The sequence below is a fragment of the Bubalus bubalis genome, chromosome 18 (genome assembly GCF_019923935.1).
Source record: "Bubalus bubalis isolate 160015118507 breed Murrah chromosome 18, NDDB_SH_1, whole genome shotgun sequence".
In the NCBI taxonomy this organism is placed as follows: Eukaryota; Metazoa; Chordata; class Mammalia; order Artiodactyla; family Bovidae; genus Bubalus; species Bubalus bubalis.
In genome coordinates, this window is record NC_059174.1 from 21,517,709 (window position 1) to 21,538,782 (window position 21,074).

The 21,074-nt window shown below is 45.3% G+C and overlaps 1 long non-coding RNA gene and 1 other non-coding gene across 2 annotated transcripts; both read right to left on the minus strand.

The window, feature by feature from the left end:
- Positions 1-410: 410 nt before the first annotated feature.
- On the minus strand, positions 411-20,732 carry LOC123330258. Its single transcript, XR_006546031.2, has 2 exons — positions 20,557-20,732; positions 411-862 (listed from the first exon to the last, which is right to left on the minus strand). It is a non-coding gene; the product is annotated as an uncharacterized LOC123330258 (long non-coding RNA).
- On the minus strand, positions 1,343-1,414 carry TRNAC-ACA. The gene has a single exon. It is a non-coding gene; the product is annotated as a tRNA-Cys (tRNA).
- Positions 20,733-21,074: the final 342 nt, after the last annotated feature.

The following is a 21,074-nucleotide window of genomic DNA, read 5'->3' on the forward strand; positions in this document are numbered from 1 at the left end:
TATTGGCAGTTTTAATAAGTTGGGGAGTATTATATCGTCTCTCATTGTTTTTTGGGGGGAGGATAGACCCCAATGACTGAAGGATCTTGTTTACTGAGTTCAGGCTTAGCCTCCCTGTTGTAAGGCCTTCCATGGCCTTTTCTCTGCTCACAGAGAACATTAACAAGTTCATGGGGGTAGCAGGCTTGAAGGAGCTGAGCGTGAGCTCACATGTGTATGAAAAGAGCACTGTGAGGGGAGAAAACCGAGATGGATTGAGGAAAGGTTGGAGGAGCCAAGAGAGGAGAGAGAACGAAAGCAAGGAGGCCAAATGGGGACTTCGGTTCATCGAGCACATGGGATGTTCACGGCGGCCCCTTCCTTGCTCTGTCTATACAATCTTTAGCAAAACATATGCGACCAACTCCATGTGCTTGTGCCAAGAGAAGTCATTGTTGGCAGGGGACGAGTTTGGTAAAGAAGGACAGGAGACAATTGACATGTGAGGAACAAATCTAACACTTGGACAAACTTAATTTTAAATATTGATCAAAAGTTGGTGGTGATGACCCAGTGAGTCTACTCCTAGGAGTACATGTATCCAAAAGAATTGAAAACAAGTGTTTCAACAAAAAGTTGTACATGACTGTTCATGGCAGCACTATTTCCAATAGGCAAAGATGGAAAACAACCCAGACGCCCTTGAACGGATGAATGATAAACGAAACATGGTCTGTGGTTACGATGGAGCATTATTTGGTCCCCGAAAGAAACACAGTACTGAAACACAATCTGATGAAGCGTGGAGCCAAATGAAAGAAGCCAGTCACAAAAAACCATGTTACATACGTCCACTCATCTAAAATGTCCAGGACAGGCAAATCTGTGGAGACATAAAGTACATTAGTGATTGCTTAGGGAGCAGGGCACCTCTGAAGGTGATGGCTTAACGGTATAAAGACTCTCAGACCAAGACAAAATTCTCAAATCAACTGTGGTGATCGCTGTGCAACTGTGAATATACTAAAATCCATTAAACTGTCGACTTTAACGGGAGAATCATACGGTATGTGAGCTCAGTAAAATTATTTAAAAATAGAAAAATTGAGGATTTCCTTGGTGGCCCAGTGGAAATCTAAGACTCTGAGCTCCCAATGCAAAGGGCCTAGGTTCTTCTGGTTAGGGAACTAGACCCTGAGTGCCACCACTAAAAGCTGGCATGAAGGTGAAAGTGAAGTCGCTCAGCTCAGTCGTGTCCGACTCTTTGCGACCCCATGGACTGCAGCCTACCAGGCTCCTCCATCCATGGGATTTTCCAGGCAAGAGTACTGGAGTGGGGTGCCATTTCCTCCTCCAGGAGATCTTCCCAACCCAGGGATTGAACCTGGGTCTCCTGCATTGTAGGCAGATGCTTTACCATCTGAGCCACCAGGGAAGTCCAAGATCCAGCATAGCCAAATAAATAAATATCAAAAGTAGAAAAGTTGGTGGCACACCTGCAGAAGATTCACAATATATAAGATGCCATGACTCATCCACCCAAAACCACAGCCTGAAGTCATCGTCAAGCGGGCAGGAGGGTCTGGACCATAGGGCAGAACCAAGGGGCGGGGGTTGAACTAGACATTTCCTTAAAGACCCCCATTGAAAACAACACCAGCCTCTTTGCCACATGAAAGGGGGGAAAGGTGGAGGCACAGAAAAGTCACCAGCACCCTCTCCTGTGGGGCAAACCCCTCTCAGCCCTTCCCTGTTGACTATCATGGCTCTGCCCTCTGAAAACATGCTGTATTTCATAAACTGGAAGTAGCACCCAAGACAAAGTGTGTCTGTTTAGAATTAAGGCCCTTTTAATCTTGGAGATTAATGGGGGTCAACCAAGAGGAGAGGGTGGAGGCCCTTAAAGGCTCCCCCTTCTCTCCTTGCAGTATGACTTGAAGCCCGGGCCAAGCATCACTGTGGCCTCTGGGACTGTCTGTGGTCTGGCTGGGACCACCCGGCTTAGCTGGGACCAACACAGGGCCAGGATCCTCTGGGTCTAATTCTAAGCACTGAAACTTTCTTTTTTTAACTGAAGGAGAGTTGATTACAATGTGTTAGTGTCTGGTGTAAAGTGACTGAGTACATATGTATTTTCTTTTTCATATTCTTTTCCATTATGGCTTATTATAGGATATTGAATACAGTTTGCTGTGCTATATACTAGGACCTATATACACTAGGACTATAATTTTATACGTAGTGTTTTTTATCTGCTAATCCCAAACTCCTAATTTATCTTTCCCCCATCCCCTTTTCCCTTCGGTAACCATAAGTTTGTTTTCCGTGTCTGTGAGCCTGTTTCATAAAAAGTTTATCAGTGTCATATTTTAGATTCCACATATAAGTGATATCATATGGTATTTGCCTTTCTGTAACTTATTCCACTTAGTATGATCATCTCTAGGTCCACTCATGTTGCTGCAAATGGCATTATTTCACTCTTATTTTCTGGCTGAGTAGTATTCCATTGCATATATGCACCACATCTTCTTTATCCATTCAGGGGTCAATGGACATTTAGGTTGTCTCCATGTCTTGGCTACTATAAATGATGTTGCAATAAACATTGGGGTGCATGTATCTTTTTTTTAATATTTTCACTGGACTATAGTTGATTTACAATGCTGTCTGGAAGGTATCTTTTTGAACTATCAGTTCAGTTCACTCAGTTGTGTCCGATTCTGTGACCCCATGAGCTGCAGCACGCCAGGCCTCCCTGTCCATCACCAACTCCCGGAGTTCACCCAAACTCATATCCATTGAGTCGGTGATGCCATCCAACTGTCTCATCCTCTGTCATCCCCTTCTCCTACCCTCAATCTTTCCCAGCATCAGGGTCTTTTCCAATGAGTCAGCTCTTTGCATCAGGTGGCCAAAGTACTGGAGTTTCAGCTTCAACATCAGTCTTTCCAATGAACACTCAGGACTCATCTCCTTTAGGATGGACTGGTTGGATCTCCTTGCAGTCCAAGGGACTCTCAAGAGTCTTCTCCAACACCACAGTTCAAACCCATCATTTCTTTGATGCTCAGCTTTCTTTATAGTACAACTCTCACATCCATACATGACCACTGGAAAAACCATAGCCTTGACTAGACAGACCTTTGTTGGAAAAGTAATGTCTCTGCTTTTTAATATGCTGTCTAGGTTGGACATAACTTTCCTTCCAAGGAGAAAGCGTCTTTTAATTTCATGGCTGCAATCACCATCTGCAGTGATTTTGGAGCCCCCCAAAATATAGTCTCTCACTGTTTCCACTGTTTGCCCATCTATTTCCCATGAAGTGATGGGACCAGACGCCATGATCTTAGTTTTCTAAATGTTGAGCTTTAAGCCAACTTTTCCACTCTCCTCTTTCACTTTCATCAAGAGTTTCTTCTTCACTTTCTGCCATAAGGGTGGTGTCATGTGCATAGCTTAAGTTATTCATATTTCTCCCAGCAATCTTGATTCCAGCTTGTGCTTCATCCAGCCCAGCGTTTCTCATGATGTACTCTGCATATAAGTTAAAAAAGCAGGATGACAATATACAGTCTTGATGTACTCCTTTTCCTATTTGGAACCAATCCATTGTTCCACGTTCAGTTCTAACTGTTGCTTCCTGACCTGCATACAGGTTTCTCAAGAGGGAGGTCAGGTGGTCTGGTATTCCCATCTCTTTCAGAATTTTCCAGTTTGTTGTGATCCACACAAAGGCTTTGGCATAGTCAATAAAGCAGAAATAGATGTTTTTCTGGAACTCTCTTCCTTTTTCAATGATCCAATGGATGTTGGCAATTTGATCTCTGGTTCCTCTGCCTTTTCTAAAACCAGCTTGAACATCTGGAAGTTCCCGGTTCACGTATTGCTGAAGCCTGGCTTGGAGAATTTTGAGCATTACTTTACTAGCGTGTGAGATGATAAATATATGTCTAGAAGTGGAACATATGGCAACTCTATTTTTAGATTTTTGAGAAACTTCCATGCTATTTTTCATATTGGTTGCATCAATTAATACTCCTACCAACAGTGCACAAGGGTTTTCTTTTCTTCACATCCCCTCCAGCACTTGTTATTTGTAGACTTTTTATTAATGGCCATTCTGACTGGTATGAGGTGTTACTTCATTGTGGTTTTGATTTGCATTTTTCTAACCATTATAGCTTTTCATATGCCTATGTATATCTTCTTTGGAGAAATGCCTATTTCAGTCTTCTGCTCATTTTTTGATTGGGTTGTTTTTTTTGTTTCAAGTTGTATGTTGTTCAACCCCTAAGTGTGTCTAACTCTTGGTGATGCCATGGACTTCAGCATGCCAGGCTCCTCTGTTCTTCACTGTCTCCTGGAGTTTGCTAAACTCATGGCCATTGAGTCCGTGATGCCATCCAACCATCTCATCTTCTATCAACCCTTTTGCTCCTGCCCTCAATCTTTCCCAGCATCAGGGCTTTTCCAATGAGTCAGCTTTTCGTATCAGGGGTCCAAAGTATCGGAGCTTCAGTTTCAGCATCAGTCCTTCCAACCAATATTCAGGGTTGATTTCCTTTAGGATTGACTGGTTTGATCTCCTTGCAGTCCAAGGGCCTCTCAAGAGTCTTTGCCAGCACCACAATTTGAAAGCATCAATTCTTCAGTGCTCAGCCTTTTTTATGGTTCAACTTTCACATCTGTACATGACTACTGGAAAAACCATAGACTATATAGACTTTTGTCAGCAAAGTGATGTCTTTACTTTTTAATACAGTGTCTAAGTTTGTCATAGCTTTTCTTCCAAGGAGCAAATGTCTTTTAATTTCATGGCTGCAGTCATCATCCACAGTGATTTTGGAGTCCAAGAAAATAAAAACTGACACTGTTTCCACTTTTTATCCATCTATTTGCCATGAAGTGATGGGACTGGATGCCATGATCTTAGTTTTTTGAATGATGAGTTTTAAACCACCTTTTTCACTTTCCTCCTTCACCTTCATCAGGAGGCTCTTTAGTTCCTCGTCACTTTCTTCCACCAGAGTGGGTTATCATTTGCATACCTAAAGTTATTGATATTTCTCCTGACAATCTTGATTTCACCTTGTGATTCATTCAGTCCGGCATTTCTCATGATGCACTCTGAATATAAGTTAAATAAACAGGGTGACAGTATTATACAGCGTTGATGCACTCCTTTCCCAATTTTGAATTAATCTGTTGCTTCATGTCTGGTTCTAACTGTTGCTTCTTGACACACATACTCATTTCTCAGGAGACAGGAAAAGGAGTCTGGAATTCCCATCTCTTTAAGAATTTTTCACAGTTTGTTTTGTGATCCACACAGTCAAAGACTTTAGTGTAATCAATGAAGCAGAAATAGATGCGTCTGTGGAATTCCCTTGTTTTTCGTATGATCCAGTGAATGTTGGCAATTTGGTCTCTGGTTCCTCTACCTTTTCCAAATCTAGCTGGTACATCTGGAAGTTCTGAGTTCACATACTGCTGAAGTCGAGCTTGAAGGATTTTGAGCATTACCTTGCAATTATGTGAAAGGAGCACAATTGTACAGTAGTTTGAACATTCTTCGGCATTGCCTTTCTTTAGGATTAGAATGAAAACTGACCTTCAATTTGTATGAGCTGTTTGTAAATTCAAGTTGTATGAGCTGTTTGTATATTTTGGAATTAAGCCCTTGTCAGTCACATCATTTGTAAATATTTTCTCCCAATTCATAGGTTATCTTTTCATTTTATTTTATGGCTTATTTTGCTGGGCAACAGCTTGTAAGTTTGATTCGGTTCCATTTGTTTATTTTCTAAGCACTGACACTTTTTAACAAAGGGCAGAGAAAAGACTGTTGGAGGCCCAGCCTTGGCCGTGAACCTTCAAGTGTTTCTAATTTGGGTGATGGTTTTTCCTCCTGGGGCTGGTCTACAACTAGCTTCCTTGAACACTGGATCTCCATGGAGGACAAAGAAAGCCCAGGTCCATGGTGGTCTTTTGACTGTGGTCCCAAGTTTCTTCCACCATGGCTTGCCCTCAGCCCTCCTCCTGGCAAAGCCCCTTCCTTTGCATCCTGTGGGCTAGACTTGGTGCTCCCAGAGCCCTCATCATCACAGCTGCCTTACACCCCGGCATCTTCAGTTTTTATCTGCATGACAAGCTTGATACTTATCCCTGATGCTGTCTTCACAGACATTTAATGAACAGGCTATTAGTGGGCAGCTTATTCCCACCTAACTGCTCTACTGGATGTGAGCACGTGTAGAGGCGAATGTGGTCCTAAGGATGATGGCTGCCCATGTGACCAGGCTCTAGCTATGTGGGCAAGATACGGCTGCCAAATGCATATTTGAGCTCTAGGAAAATGGTGTCCTTTGTGGAAATACCAAAGCATAAACACACACAACTTTGAAACTTTCGTGTTTTCTCCCCTGCTACAGCTTAACAGAGGCTTCCCAGGTGGCTCAGCGGTAAAGAATCTGCCTGCCAAACAGGAGATGTGGGCTCTATCCCTGGGTTGGGAAGATCCCCTGGAGAAGGAAATGACAACCTTCAGTATTCTTGCCTGGAAAATGCCATGGACAGAGGCGCCTGGTAGGCTATAGCCCAGGGGGGTCCTAAAGAATTGGACACAACTTAGGGGCTCAACAACAGCAATAACTTAGCAGAGTCTGGCTTCCTGCGGGGGCGGGGTGTTACACAGCAGCCCCTAGCTCAACATCAAGTTACTCCATGGCTTCAGTAGGGGGCGTCCTCCCAGCCAATCTGCCTCGGTCAGCCACCCAGGGCCCCACTGTCTCTCTCTGTGCTCTGCACACCCACCTGGGTGTCCAGCCGCCACCGAGGTGATCGGGAAGTACTAAGGCAGTACGCTTTCCTTGCCACCAAAATAATCACCAGGAGCCCCTTTGATTTGCAAGGAAATCGGGGCTTCTTAATGCACTTGCTGTCAGGCCGGCCCTTTGAACAAGCTCACTCCATAATTTAGAGTTTGAATCTCGTTTTAAATGGCAGTTAAAAATTGTATGTGGCAGTTCACAATGAAATTTAGCTTGACAGCTTGGACATAAAACTAAAAATAAATGACTTCACATCCAAATAATAAGTAATAACAATGTTAGGCTGCATAAGAATAGCAGGGCTGGATTCAAATACAATATTAATTTTAGGAATATGAGTGACTGGGGAGAGACAGAGGCAAAGAAACAAATCCTTCATATAGCAATCGTCTCCTCTTATCCCCCAGGCAACTGGCTGCCTTTCACCTCCGCGGCACAGCAATTATGCGGTGTAATGGAGGCACCGCAAATAAGCAGAAAGATTTTATTAAACCAAATGAGCAAATCATCTGCGTATTATTGCGATTTGATTGACACTGACAAGTGTCGAGCAGACTCGGATGTGAATATGATAAAGAAGCTTGCAGAAAAGCTCTTGATAATGTTACTCTTGATAAAGTTGCCCGGCCACCCTCTCTAAGTAAATAAAGGGGAGAAGAAGATGACGCATATTAATTTGCCCAGTTTGCAGCCTACTGGAGGACGAGAGCGGGGGGAAAGAAAGTTGCAATGGGTTCAGCGTATGGCATTTTCTATGAATACCAAAATTGCATTCATGATTCGCATAGACTTTACGGTAATATATTAATATTAAAACTAAAGGTCATTCCACATAACAGTTAAGCTGCCTGAGCTTCAACCTTTATATCAATAACAGACTCGGGAAAGTAAGTAAGAGATATTTGAATACTCTAAAATATATATATATATATTTTTTTTATTTGGGAAGATTGCTGGGCTAACGTGAGCTCAGGTGGCCCCTCACCCACCTGCCTTCTCCAGGGACAATTAAAGGGCTACCTGGAGGATGGCTGCATCTGAGACAGCTGGGGCTGCCAGGGAGGAGAGGTGATTAATTGCCACAGGCCTTCAGGCCCTCGCACAGGGCTGCGTTTCACTAATGATTCCCTTATGAGCTGGCGGCGGGCGCTGCCACCGATGGGGCTCTACAGTCAGCACAAAACTTTACTCGGCTGCTCAGGGTGCTCCGAGCAAAGGGCCTCCAACGAGGCAGTCTCTGTCGAGGACGATTTATGGGAGACCTGCCTGGAGGCAGGGGGCTGGCTGCGATGACCTCTGGAGTGCCCTCCAGGGGGTGGTTTGCTCTGATTGTCAGCTGGGCTAGCTCCAGAAGAGCATCCTGGCTGGCTGGGTGGGTGGGAGAGTGGGTGCATAGACCGACTCTGAAGTTTTCTTGGATGAGACAAAAGCGGTCATCAGCTAAATTGAGAGGCTGTTGACATGAGGGTAGGGTGCCATTTCTGTAGAGGGAATTAAGTCAGTGTTCAGAGAAGAGAGTGTCTGTTGATGAAAAGTTTATCAGACCCCCATGGGCACATGCCCAGGTCTGGTTGGCTCAGAAAGGAGGACAGAGAACCTGATGGCTGAGGATCACCATCCAGTGACCTTGCCAACAGCTTGAGACTGGCCACAGATAGAATCTTTCCACCGTGGAAATTGGCAAACGCTTTAAACTGGGCTCCCTCTCCACTAGCCAGCTTGCAAACATTTTAGCAGCAATCCGATGGCTGACTCAGGATGACATGTGGGAAATTTCACTTCCCACGAGCAGCTGGGTTGTTGCTATGTTTACTCGCTTATATGGGCATAGAACATAGATTTTTTTCTAAAAAAATTTATATTTATTGAAGTATTATATAAGTTACAGGTGTACAATAGAGTGAGTCACAATTTTTTTTTGGCCTCGTTGTTCATTGGGAGCTCAGAATCTTAACCACTGGACCACCAGGGAAGTCCCAGTGAGTCATAACTTTTAAAGGCTATACTCCATTAATAGTTATTATAAAATATTAACTATAATTTCTGTGTTGTACAATATATGCTTTGTCACTCAGTCATGTATGACTCCTTGCGACCTCATGGACTGTAGCCCGCCAGACTCCTCTGTCCATGGAATTCTCCAGGCAAGAATACTGGAGTGGGTTGCCATTTCCTTCTCCAGGGGATCTTCCTGACCTGAGGATTGAGCCATTTCCTTCTCCAGGGGATCTTCCTGACCTGAGGATTGAACCTGAATCTTTCACGTGTCTTGCAGATATGTGGCAGGCAGATTCTTTACTACTGCGACCACCTGGAAAGCCCCATGTATAATCTATCCTTGTGGCTTTTATCTTTTTAAGATTTTCGGTGGTGGGGGTGGATCATTTTTAGTCTTTATTGAACCTGTTTGCAATATTGCTTCTGCTTTATGTTTTGATTTTTTGGCAGCGAGGCATGCGGGATTAGCGCCCTGACCAGGGATTGCACCTGCACCCCCTGAATTGGAAGGCGAAGCTCAACCGCTGGATCACCAGGGAAGCCCCTCTCTGTAGTTTATTTTATTCATAATAGTTTGTACCGCTTAATCCCCTACTTCTGTACTCCCCTCCCCCTACCTTCTCCCCGGATAACCACTAGTCTGTTCTGTGAGTCAGCTTCTTTGTTATATTCGCTAGTTTGTTGTACTGTTTAGATTCTACATATTAGTGAGCTCATCTAGTATTTGTCTTTCTCTGACTTATTTCACTAAGCATCATGCTCTCCAAGTCCATCCGTGTTGCTGTAAAGGGCAAAATTTCATTCCTTTTTATGGCTGAGTAGTAGAGCATAGTTTCTTTCACACAGAAAATTTGTGAAGTCCCATTTGGTGCAAAGCAAAGGCGGGGAAGACTCGATTTAGCACCACTTAAGGCAATGATTCCAACCACGTCTTTTGGTAATTTTCTGCCTGTTTTGAGAAAAGAATTTGGGCCTCTGACTTTTTAGTCTTCTCCCCGCCCAGCCGGCTCCTCTCCCAGGTGGCACTCGAGTGAGTGGCATGGGCAAGTGGCTTCAGTGCCTGCATCTCTCTGGAGGAGTCCCTTGACTACTGGCTCTCCCTCACCTGCCTGTCATTTTAAAGTGTTATAACTAGAGATCTGGTCAGCCTCCCTGACGGTCTCGTCTCGGACATGTCGAACCTGCTTCCCACCCACAACCTTCTGGCCTAAGTAGGGCTCTCATCTGGCATCTGTTGTGGCATCTCCTTGGGTCTCCTGGACGAGGGAAGCTCCTGGTGCAGCCACACCGGGAGGGAATGGAATGGGAGGTAGCTCCGGGTAGTTGAGGTCTGGTGCCTGATCACATACCACCTCCCCATTGTTGGGGCCCCCTCCAGGCTGGTGCAGAGGCAAGGGATGAATTTCCAGGGTCCTAAGGAGAGCTGGGGGGCTTCCCAGGTGACTCAGTGGTAAAGAATCTGCCTGCAATGTAGGAGGTGCGGGTTCGATCCCTGGGTCAGGAAGATCCCCTAGAGAAGGAAATGGCAACCCACTCCAGTATCCTTGCCTGGAGAATTCCATGGACAGAGGAGCCTGGCGGGCTACGGTCCATGGGGCTGCAAAGAGTCGGACATGACTTAGCTGCTGAAATGCAGCCGCAAGGGGAGCCAGGGCAGACATGCTTCTTCCTTTGGCTTCTGCCATTTCTCTCCCTCTCCAGGCCAAAGTATGGAGCAGAGACAGAAGGTCCCGCATCTGACTGCTCTCTTCCCCACTCCATCTCTCCCGTCTTCCTCCTCCCACACCTGCCAGAGCCAAAGCCTCTATCTCAGTGTTCTTGAAATGAAGTAGGTGGATCATGACCAGCATCCATCAAAGAGACAAAAGCAAAAGCAGAATTTTAAAAGTGAGCAAATACCACATATAACAAGGTGAAGAATTGTTCCTTGAAACTTGTTTCGATTATATGTACATATGCGCACACACATGGCAGTTCTGGTTAAAATGTAAAATGAAAAAATGCTCCACACTGCTGATTGTTAGAAAAATACAAATCAAAACAACAATGAGGTGTCACCTCACACCAGTCAGAATGACCACCATCAAAGTCTACAGATAATGAACGGGGGAGAGGGCGTAGAGAAAAAGGAACTCTCCTACACTGTTCCTGGGAATGCAAGTTGGTGCAGCCACTATGGAAAGCAGTATGGAGGCTCCTAAAAAACTAGAGTTGCCATGTGATTCAGAATCCCACTCCTGGGCAAACAACTGGAGAAAACTCTAATTGGAAAAGATACCCCAATATTCACAGCAGCACTATTTACAATAGCCAAGACATGAAAGCAACCTGAGCGTCTATCAATAGATGACTGGATAAAGAAGATATGGTATATATAAACAATGGAATATTACTCAGCCATTTGCAGCAACATGGATGGACCTACAGACTGTCATACTAAGTGAAGTCAGTCAAAGACAAATATATGATATTACTTATATACGGACTCTAAAAAAATGATGCAAATGAACTTCTTTATGAAACAGAATTAGACTCACAGATATAAAGAACAAACTTATGGTTATCAAAGGGGAAAGTTGGGGGGAGGAATAAATTAGGAGTTTGGCATTAACATGTACATACTTCTACATATAAAATATAATAGATAAAAAACAAGGACCGGAAATGGAAACCCACATTAGTATTCATACCTGGAAAACCCTATGGATAGTGGAGCCTGGCGGGCTATAGTCCACAGGCTCACAAAGAGTCGGACACGACTGAGTGACTAACGTAACAACATATAGCACAGGGAACTAAACTCATCTACATAGTACTGCTGCTGCTGCTAAGTCGCGTCAGTCGTGTCCGACTCTGTGCAACCCCATAGACGGCAGCCCACCAGGCTCCCCCGTCCCTGGGATTCTCCAGGCAAGAACACTGGAGTGGGTTGCCATTTCCTTCTCCAACACATGAAGGTGAAAAGTGAAAGGGAAGTTGCTCAGTCGTGTCTGACTCTTTGCGACTCCATGGACTGCAGCCTACCAGGCTCCTCTGTCCATGGGATTTTCCAGGCAAGAGTACTGGAGTGGGGTGCCGACCCAATCAAAAAATGGGCCAAAGAACTAAATAGACATTTCTCCAGAGAAGACATCCAGATGGCTAACAAACACATGAAAAGATGCTCAACATCATCAAAACCACAATGAGGTACCATTTCACGCCAGTCAGAATGGGTGTGATCCAAAAGTCTACAAGCAATAAATGCTGGAGAGGATGTGGAGAAAAGGGAACCCTCTTACACTGTTGGTGGAGTGGGGTGCCATTGTCTTCTCCGGACACTTCAGCTGTCCCATGCTGATTGTTGAAGAGGCTGTTTTGCTTTGACTCACACCCACGGGGTCCTCCTCTGGATTAGCCAGCCACCAGCCCATGTGTAGCGATGGGCCCTGAGCTACACACATGCCAGGAGATACTCGGAGCTAAACTGATTACTGCTGAGAAGTCTCCATCATACATCCTGGTTTCGGATGCCTAATGAGTCACGCATGGCTTTGATGAGCAAGTCCACGTGAGATGATAAAAAAGACAAACCAGGACTTCCCTGGTGGCTCAGTGGTAAACAATCTGCCTGCCGATGAAGGAAACATGGGTTCAATCCCTGGTCTGGGAAGATCCCATATGTCACGGAGCAACTGAGCCCATGAGCCACAACTACTGATCTGTGGCAATATTAGTATACCATGTATACCAATTAGTACACGTACACTAATTCCTGCTCTGGAGCCCGGGAACTACACCTACTGAGCCCCGAGGCCTAGAGCCTGTGCTCTGCAACAACAGAGGCCACAACAGTAAGACCTGGCACCACCACTCGAGAGGAGCCCCCTCACCGCAACGAGAGGAAAAGCCTGCACAGCAACGAAGACCCAGCACAGCTAACAACAAATGAAATTTTAATTTAAAAAAACTTAAAAATAAAATAGATGTACAACTCACAGTGTGATACACCAGAGTATTGCATGCTCATTCACTAGGTCTTTACACACATCCCATTAGTGCTAGTAAAAGTGAGATACATACCCATCAATATATTTTATGCCCTTCTGTTCAAGAATACACACAATGATCATATCCTTCCCTGTTTAATTTTGTATACTGGTCTGAGGGAAAAATAAATAAGGCTATATATTTTTTGGAATAATAGGTCTTTAAATTCTAAGAAATTCCAAGGGATAAAATCAGTCAGATATATCTTAAATGTTAACTGCCATTTCCCTGTATTCTTCTGCTAACAGAATTAGAAACCACCCCCGTAGTGTATTTGATATCTGTCAGGATGTATATAGGCTTCCCTGATAGCTCAGTTGGTAAAGAATCTGCCTGCAATGCAGGAAACCCCAGTTCGCTTCCTGGGTCAGTAAGATCCACTGGAGAAGGGATAGGCTACCCATCCCGTATTCTTGGGCTTCCCTTACGGCTCAGTTGCTAAAGAATCTGCCTGCAATAAAGGAGACCTAGGTTGGGAAGATCCCCTGGAGAAGGGGATGGCTACCCACTCCAGTATTCTGGCCTGGAGAATTCCACCGTCTGTATAGTCCATGGGGTCACAAAGGGTCAGACGTGACTAAGCGACTTCACCTTCTTTCAAGACATATATATATATATATATACACACACACACATACACACTAATTCTTGCTTTCTTTACAGCCTACTGTTACCAAAACTTTATTTTGAACCAAGAGACTTTTCCCAAGGCCCCATCGTAAACACTATTTTCCCATGGCTAACATACAGAGCACTCTGTAACCTGGCACTCACACCTTATATAAGCTGAGCCTATGAGACGCTCCCAAACTTACCTATCCATTCGTACAATCATTCCATTAGAAAGTACCAGCATATGTGCTAAGACCTTAGCAAGTCAAAGCCTTTCTCCTCCTAGAATTTACATTCCAGTAAAGAAGAGAAAAAAGCAAACAATTATAGACTGTACGAGGTGATATGAAGGGAATGTGCAGAGTGAGGGGATTGATTGGGGGTGACTTTAAGGGGAGGTGTCAGGGAAGGCCCCAGAGGCGGTGGCACTGGATCTGTGAGTCAGCTACGGGAGGGCCAAGTAAAAGCTAAGAGGACAGAGTGCAAGGCTTTATGGTGGGGAGAACCTGGCCTACTGACACATCAGCTGAGCAGGTGGGGAGCACCTTGAGAAGAGATGGAAGTGGTCAGTGGAAGCCAGTTCACCTGGGACCTGAGGATCCATTTTATGTTAAGAGCATCTGAAGTCAAAGATCACTCCTTTGTCTTTATTCATGTGTGTGCTGCACTGTGCTTAGTTGCTCAGTTTTTTGCGTGTCCAGTTTTTTGCGACTCCACGGACTGTAGCCCACCAGGCTCCTCCGTCCATGGGGATTCTCCAGGCAAGAATACTGGAGTGGCTTGCCATTTCCTCTTCCACGGGACCTTCCCAATCCAGGGATTGAAGCCAGGCCTCCCACATGGCAGACAGAATCTTTACTGTCTGAGTCACCAAGGAAGCCCAAGAATACTGGAGTGGGTAGCCTATTCCTTCTCCAGGGGAATTTCCTGATCCAGGAATCGAACTGGGGTCTCCTGCATTGCAGGTGGATTCTTTACCTTCTAAGCTACTAGGAATGCCAGTCTTTACTCATAACTGTCCCCAAATAGGGGGAAACTCTCATATTCCTCACCTACTAAATGGATAAACAAACTGTGGCACAGCTGTTTAAAGCCATGCTACTCAGCAATAAGAGGGAACGAACAGCTAATACATGCAACAAGGCAGATGCAATTCCAATGCATTATGCCAAGTGTATCTGTTATCTATGTGTGTGCGTGTGTGTTCAGTCATGTCCAGTTCTTTGTGACTCCATGGATTGTAGCCCACCAGGTTTCTCTGTCCATGAGACTTTCCAGGCAAGAATACTGAAGTGGGTTGCCACTTCCTCCTCCAGGGAATCTTCCTGATCCAGGGATCGAACCTGAGTCTCCTGCATCTCCTGCATTGGCAGACAGATTCTTTACCACTGAGCCACCTGGGAAGCCCCATCTGTTATCTATGCTGTGTAACAAATCATCCCCAAACTCAGAAGAGGCAAAAAATATAATCTTACCATGTGTCAGAAAGGAAAATTGGAAATATCAAATGAGAGGGACAATAGCCCATTATAAAAGTTGCAGTTATACTGTTTCAGTTCTAGAGAGAAAGATGCTGCATCAGTCTTCACAAATGAGCCTCACCCATGGAGGTCTGCAATGTGGTAGAGATAGAATCATGTAATTCACAGTTCTTATTAGTCACATTCTTGCTGTTGCTGTCCAGTCGCTCAGTCGTGCCTGATTCTTTATGGACTGTAGCCCACCAGGCTCCTCTGTCTATGGGATTTCCCATGCAAGAATACTGGACTGGGCTGCCATTTCATTCTCCAGGGGATCTTCCTGACCCAGGAATAGAACTTGCGTCTCTTGCACCTCCTACATTGGCAGGTGGATTCTTTACCAGTAGCGCCACCAGGGAAGCCTTAGTCACGTTACTGGAAGCAAAATGTACTATTTTGTTGGGTCATCTGGGAAAAGAGAACGTCCCATGACACGACACAGTCTTGATATGCATGAGATGGCGTGTGGCTGATATAATCCTTGGCTGTGAGTACAGAGCAACGGAACCCAGTGCTGGTTCCCTGCTGACACCTCTGGGACCCCAGACCCTCAGTGCTTCAAAGCTTTGGTTTCCTTCACCTGCATTAGTTGTGGCTGGGAATCCATCTCTAAGGTTCCTTCCTTCTGTGAATTATTAGCTATCATTCTGTGACTTGACCACACGCTGCTTCTTGTGTGATACTCTTTCCTGCCTTCCCAGGTAGGGCTGGAGGCTCCTGCATCCCTCTAGCACATGCATGAGACTTCCTGGGGCTATTTGGGTACCACCTGCACGAATCTGCTATATCTGCTGGCCACCCGCTCCACCTGTTTAATCTTTTCTGTCAAATGAACTCACTTTTTTTTTTAATTTTATTTTTAAACTTTACATAATTGTATTAGTTTTGCCAAATATCAAAATGAATCCACCACAGGTACACATGTGTTATCTCACTTGTAAAAAACTTAAATTTGACTACGTTTATTTTAAAAGTAAACTTTATGTCACAATAGCAAGTGGAAGAAAATCGGCGAGACTAGTCAGTTTGAAGCCAACTATAAAACGAATACAATGAGGGCATAGTGATGGAGCCAATTACAGCTGGAAACTTGGGTCTAAGTCCTTTTTCTTTTTTTTTTTTTAAGATGGGGGCTCTATGTCTTTTCAATTTTTTAAGTGATTGAAGAGCGGCAATAAAGACCTATTAGCACCAAACTGAGGTGTTCTCCCTGCTTTAACTAAAGGCTTAAAAGATAACTGAAAAGTGAATAACTTTGTCCTTTGGTGATTTGGGCTTATTTAATGCCATGTCTATATGCCATCCAATACCATTTCCCACTACACACTGATGTGTCTGTCCTCTATAGGGCTTCCCGGGTGGCTCGGTAGTAAAGAATCTGCCTGCCAATGTAGGAGACGCAGGTTCGATCCCTGGGCTGGGAAGATCCCCTGGAGGAGAAAATGGCAACCCACTCCAGTATTCTTGCCTGGAGAATCCCATGGACAGAGGAACCTAGCGGGCTATAGTCCATGGGGTCACAGCGAGTCAGACACGACTTAGGGACTGAGCCTAAGTCCTTAGGGACATGCACACACACATATGTCCTCCATATTCAGGGAAGTGTTGAAACTGTTATGCATTATAATTATTTCAAAGTTGTTTCTCTTGACTGATCTCCCAGAGAACAGGTGGGTTCTGGTTTATCCATCTCTGCATCCTTAGCGGACGTCCCTTTACCTCCTTCAGAGGACTTGGGACACGCGGCACAGGTCAAGCCATCAGGGGTGTGAGAAGGAGGTGAGGGCGGCTGCCATCATCAGTGAGGCTGGGATTTGAGTTCCGTCAGGAGCTCTGCCTGAAGTTCTAAAGAGGGGAAATTAGACTCCAAAGGAGGATTTGGCCCAAGTTCAGGTACTGTTTTGAGGTGATTTTCAGAGTTATGTTAAATCTCCATGTGGGTTCAAGGCTGCAAAACAGCAGCTACCCAGAACTAACATGTACAAGCAATGAAGGGACTTCCCCGGAGGTCCCGAGGTTAAAACCCCACGCTCCCAACGCAGGGGGCCTGTGTTTGATCCCTAGTCAGGGAACTAGATCCCATGCACTGCAACCAAGAGTGCGCACGCCACAAGGAGATCAAAGGTCCCGTGCACTGTGCCTGAGACCGAGAATGGCCAAACTAAAAAAATCCATCTTGCCTATATAATAATTCCCTAAAAATTGAATTACAAAATAAAGAATAAATAAAAGCAGTGAACATTTTGGAGTGAATTTTTTTTAAATGAAAAGACATGGAGTTTAGGGTTTTCAATTTTTTTTTTCCTTGAAAAATGAGAGCATCCCCTACAGGGTGCCAACACGGGTAGAAGGTACCTTAAAAGGCTGGAAGGGCCGTAGACAAACTTGTATACCTGTGCTCAGAGCAACACTTCACCACAGTCAAGAAATAGAAACAACCCCAATGACCGCCAACTGATGAACAAACAAAATGTGGCTAGAATATCACACAGTCATGAAAAGGAACGAAGCACAGAAACATTCTACAGCACGGTCAAACGTTGAAAACATTGTGTTAAATGAAAGAAGTCAGATACAAAAGGTCACATGTTATATGATTTGGTTTACATGAAATGTCCAGAAGACAGCAGATGAGTGGTTGCCAGGGGCTGGGAGGATAAGATACGATGAAAGGCTGTTGAAGTTTCCTTTTGAGGTGATGAAAGTGTTCTAGAATTGATGCAGTATGTGAGTGCCATCACAATAAAGCTGTTACCAAAAAGGCTTGGAGGAGCACAGCTTTGTAAACCAGCTGGGAGGGTAATGGGTAATGAGGTTTGTTTACAGCTGTGGTCCTCAGGCCTGACTGCCCATGAGAATCACCAGGGGAGTATCAGGAACCAATGCCAGCCCCACTTGGACTGCTCACATAAGAAGCTCCTGGGGGTGCGACTGGCCTTTACAGTTTTTTAAATCTCCCCAGGTGATTCTGAGAGGTAGGGAATACTGGCTCAGGAAACTGGCAAATGCAGATGCAGACTTGACCCAGATGCGTGTCCTTGCTCATGACCAGACTGGCCCACCTTGCTCTGTCCCCATCAAAGCCCCTTCTTCTCCATTTTGTGACCTTTGAAAATAAGTCAGCTGCCCGAGAAGCTACGTGCTCAACCTTCACTATTCATTAGGGAAACACAAACCAAATCCACAATGAGATACCACTTCACACCCATGAGGATGGCTATTATTGAAAGATGCACAAGTGTTGGTGAGGATGTAGAGAAACTGGAACCCTTGTGCAATATTGGCAGGAATTGGAAAATGGTGCGGTCATTAAGGAAAACAGTATGGAGATGCCCCAAAAAGTTAAACTTAGGGACTTCCCTGGTGGTACAGTGGTTAAGAATAGGCCTGCCAATGCAGGGAACATGGGTTCAATCCATGGCCCAGGAAGATCCCACATGCCTCAGCACAATGCAACAAAGAGTAGCTCCCGCTCTCTGCACCTGGAGAAAGCTCGCATGCAGCAACGAAGACTCAGCGCAGCCAAAAATAAATAAAAAATTTTAAAAAGTTAAACTTTGATGCTTTTGTAACCTTGCAATTGCACTCTTAGGTATATATCCAAAAGAACTGAAAGCAGTTAAACAAGCTTACACAGGTTCATAGAAGCTTTATTCACAATAGCCAAGAGGTAGAAACAACCCAATTAATCACCGGCAATGAATGATTAAACAAAACGCGGCATATACACACAATGGAATATGATTCAGCCTTAAAAAGGAATGAGATTCTGACACATGCTACCACATGGATAAATCTTGAGAACATTATGCTAAGTAAAATAAGCCAGACATAAAAAGGCAAATATTGCATGATTCCACCTACCTGAGATACTTAGATGCAGCAGTTTCACGGAGACCAAATGTAGATTAGGTTACCAGAGGCTGAGGGAAGTGGGGAGTTACTTTTGATACAGTGGGAACAGAATTTCTGTTTGGGATGATTTAAGAGTTCTTGAGATGGATAGTGTGACGGTTGCACAAAACTATGAATGTACATAATGCCACTGAATTGCATAATGGTTAAATGATAACATCTGGACTTTCCTGGTGGTACAGTGGATAAGAATCCGCTCACCAATCCAAGGGACCCATGTCTGGGAAGATCCCTGGTCCCAGAAGATTCCATATGCCACAGAGCAACTAAGCGCCTGTGTGCCGCACTACTGAGCCCGAGTGCTGCAACTACTGAAGCCTGTGTGCCGAGAGCCCGTGCTCTTCAACAAGAGAAACCACGGCAATAAGAGGCCCCAAGCACCGCAACGAAGAGTAGCCCCGACTCATCGTAACTAGAAAAAGCCTGCACGTGACAACGAAGACCCAGCACAACCAAAACATAAATCATTAAAATTTTAAAAAAGCAGCAGCAGTGGAGGGGGAACTTTCCTGGTGATCCACTGGCTAAGACTCTGTGCTCCCAATGCATGGGGTCTGGGTTTGATTCCTGGTCAGGGAACTAGATTCCATATGCCACAACTAAAGAGTTTGCATGCTGCACACCAGTGCATGCTAAATTAGACCCAGTGCAGCTAAGTTTAAAAAAAAAAAAAACAGTGGAGGCGTAGGGCATGCACCAACCTGGGTTCAGACCCTGTGATGGTGGGCTGCCAGCTTCATCTCTCTGCACCTTGGTTCCCTCACCCACAAAAGCAGGATAACCATAGGGGCCACCTGTTTGGGATGTGGTGCAGACTGAATGAAATAATAGGCAAAACGCTCAGTTCAGAAGCTGGTATACAGTAAGCGCTCAGTAATGGCTATGGATATCACCACCACCATTACCAGCATCATTATCCAGACGCACACTGATATGTCTGCCTTCACTCTGACGTCCATTCAAAAGGCAGAGTGTGTCTGGGGGTGATGAAAACGTTCTGGCATTAGATAGTGGCGATGGCTTCACAAGCTCCGTGAAGTGGTGCCTTTTCGGAATGTAAATTGGATGTAGACAAAACAGTTAGCTGTGCTGTGCTCAGTCGTGTCCAACTCTTTTGCAAGCCCATGGACTGTAGCTCACCACGTTTCTCTGTCCTGGGGATTTCCCAGGCAAGAATACTGGAGTGGGTTGCCATTTCCTCCTCCAGGGAATCTTCCCAACCCAGGGATCAAACCCGTGTCTCCTGCATTGGCAGGCAGATTCTTTACCACTAGCACCACCTAGGAAACCCGTAGAAACTATAATCACATAGTAACGTAGACACATGTAAGAATCGCATAGTACGAAATACGTATTTGCTAAGCGGCAAAGTCAGGACCACACGGCAGAGAAATACTCGAGCTGCTGTTTGAGAAGAATCTCAGTTCCTGGTATCAGTGACCAGCTGGGGCTGGGTCTTAGGACCTCAGTCACCTCTGTTCTCTCTGCAGCTGCCCCACCATTCTTGGGGGCTTGTCTGGCTCCCGAGAGGCACACAGAGGAGGCAGGCAGGAGTCTAGGCCTTTCGGGAACAAAGCCGAGATAGACCACCTGGGGAATGACTGCTGAAAGGGTCAAGTTCACTGACATTCCAGATCTACAGTCTGTGCTCCTTACCACGTCACACCTACCGCCTGTAGCGTTCCCTCGGCCTCCTCCTGGGAAGATCTCTTCTCCTTGGATGTCAAGACAAACCTGCAGGGCAGAAAAGGGGGAGTAAGATGGTGATGACCAGCTCTCCCAGCCCCGGTTTCCTCGTTACTGACTAGAGGCTAACAACGCTGGCTTGAGAGCCCACTGGGATGGGGAGGGGTGATGCAGATTCCTGGGAGAGGGCTGCAGGCCCAGGTAAATGCTCAGAAAGAGCACCTACCTCGTGACGTTAAGCAGCAGCACCTGCTTGGGCAGCGGGCGGTCCCACACCTTCCATGTGCTGGGCAGGTAATTTCTACCTGGAAGACTCAGCAACCCCAGCCTGGGATCTGAGAGCCCAGCTGGAGTGAGGATGTGGAATCAAGCACTTGGCAGGGTGTGGGAAGTGTTCCAGCTAAGTCACTTCAGTCATGTCCAACTCTCTGCAACCCTGTGGACTGTAGCCCTCCAGGGTCCTCTGTCCATAGAATTCTCCAGACAAGAATACTGGAGTGGG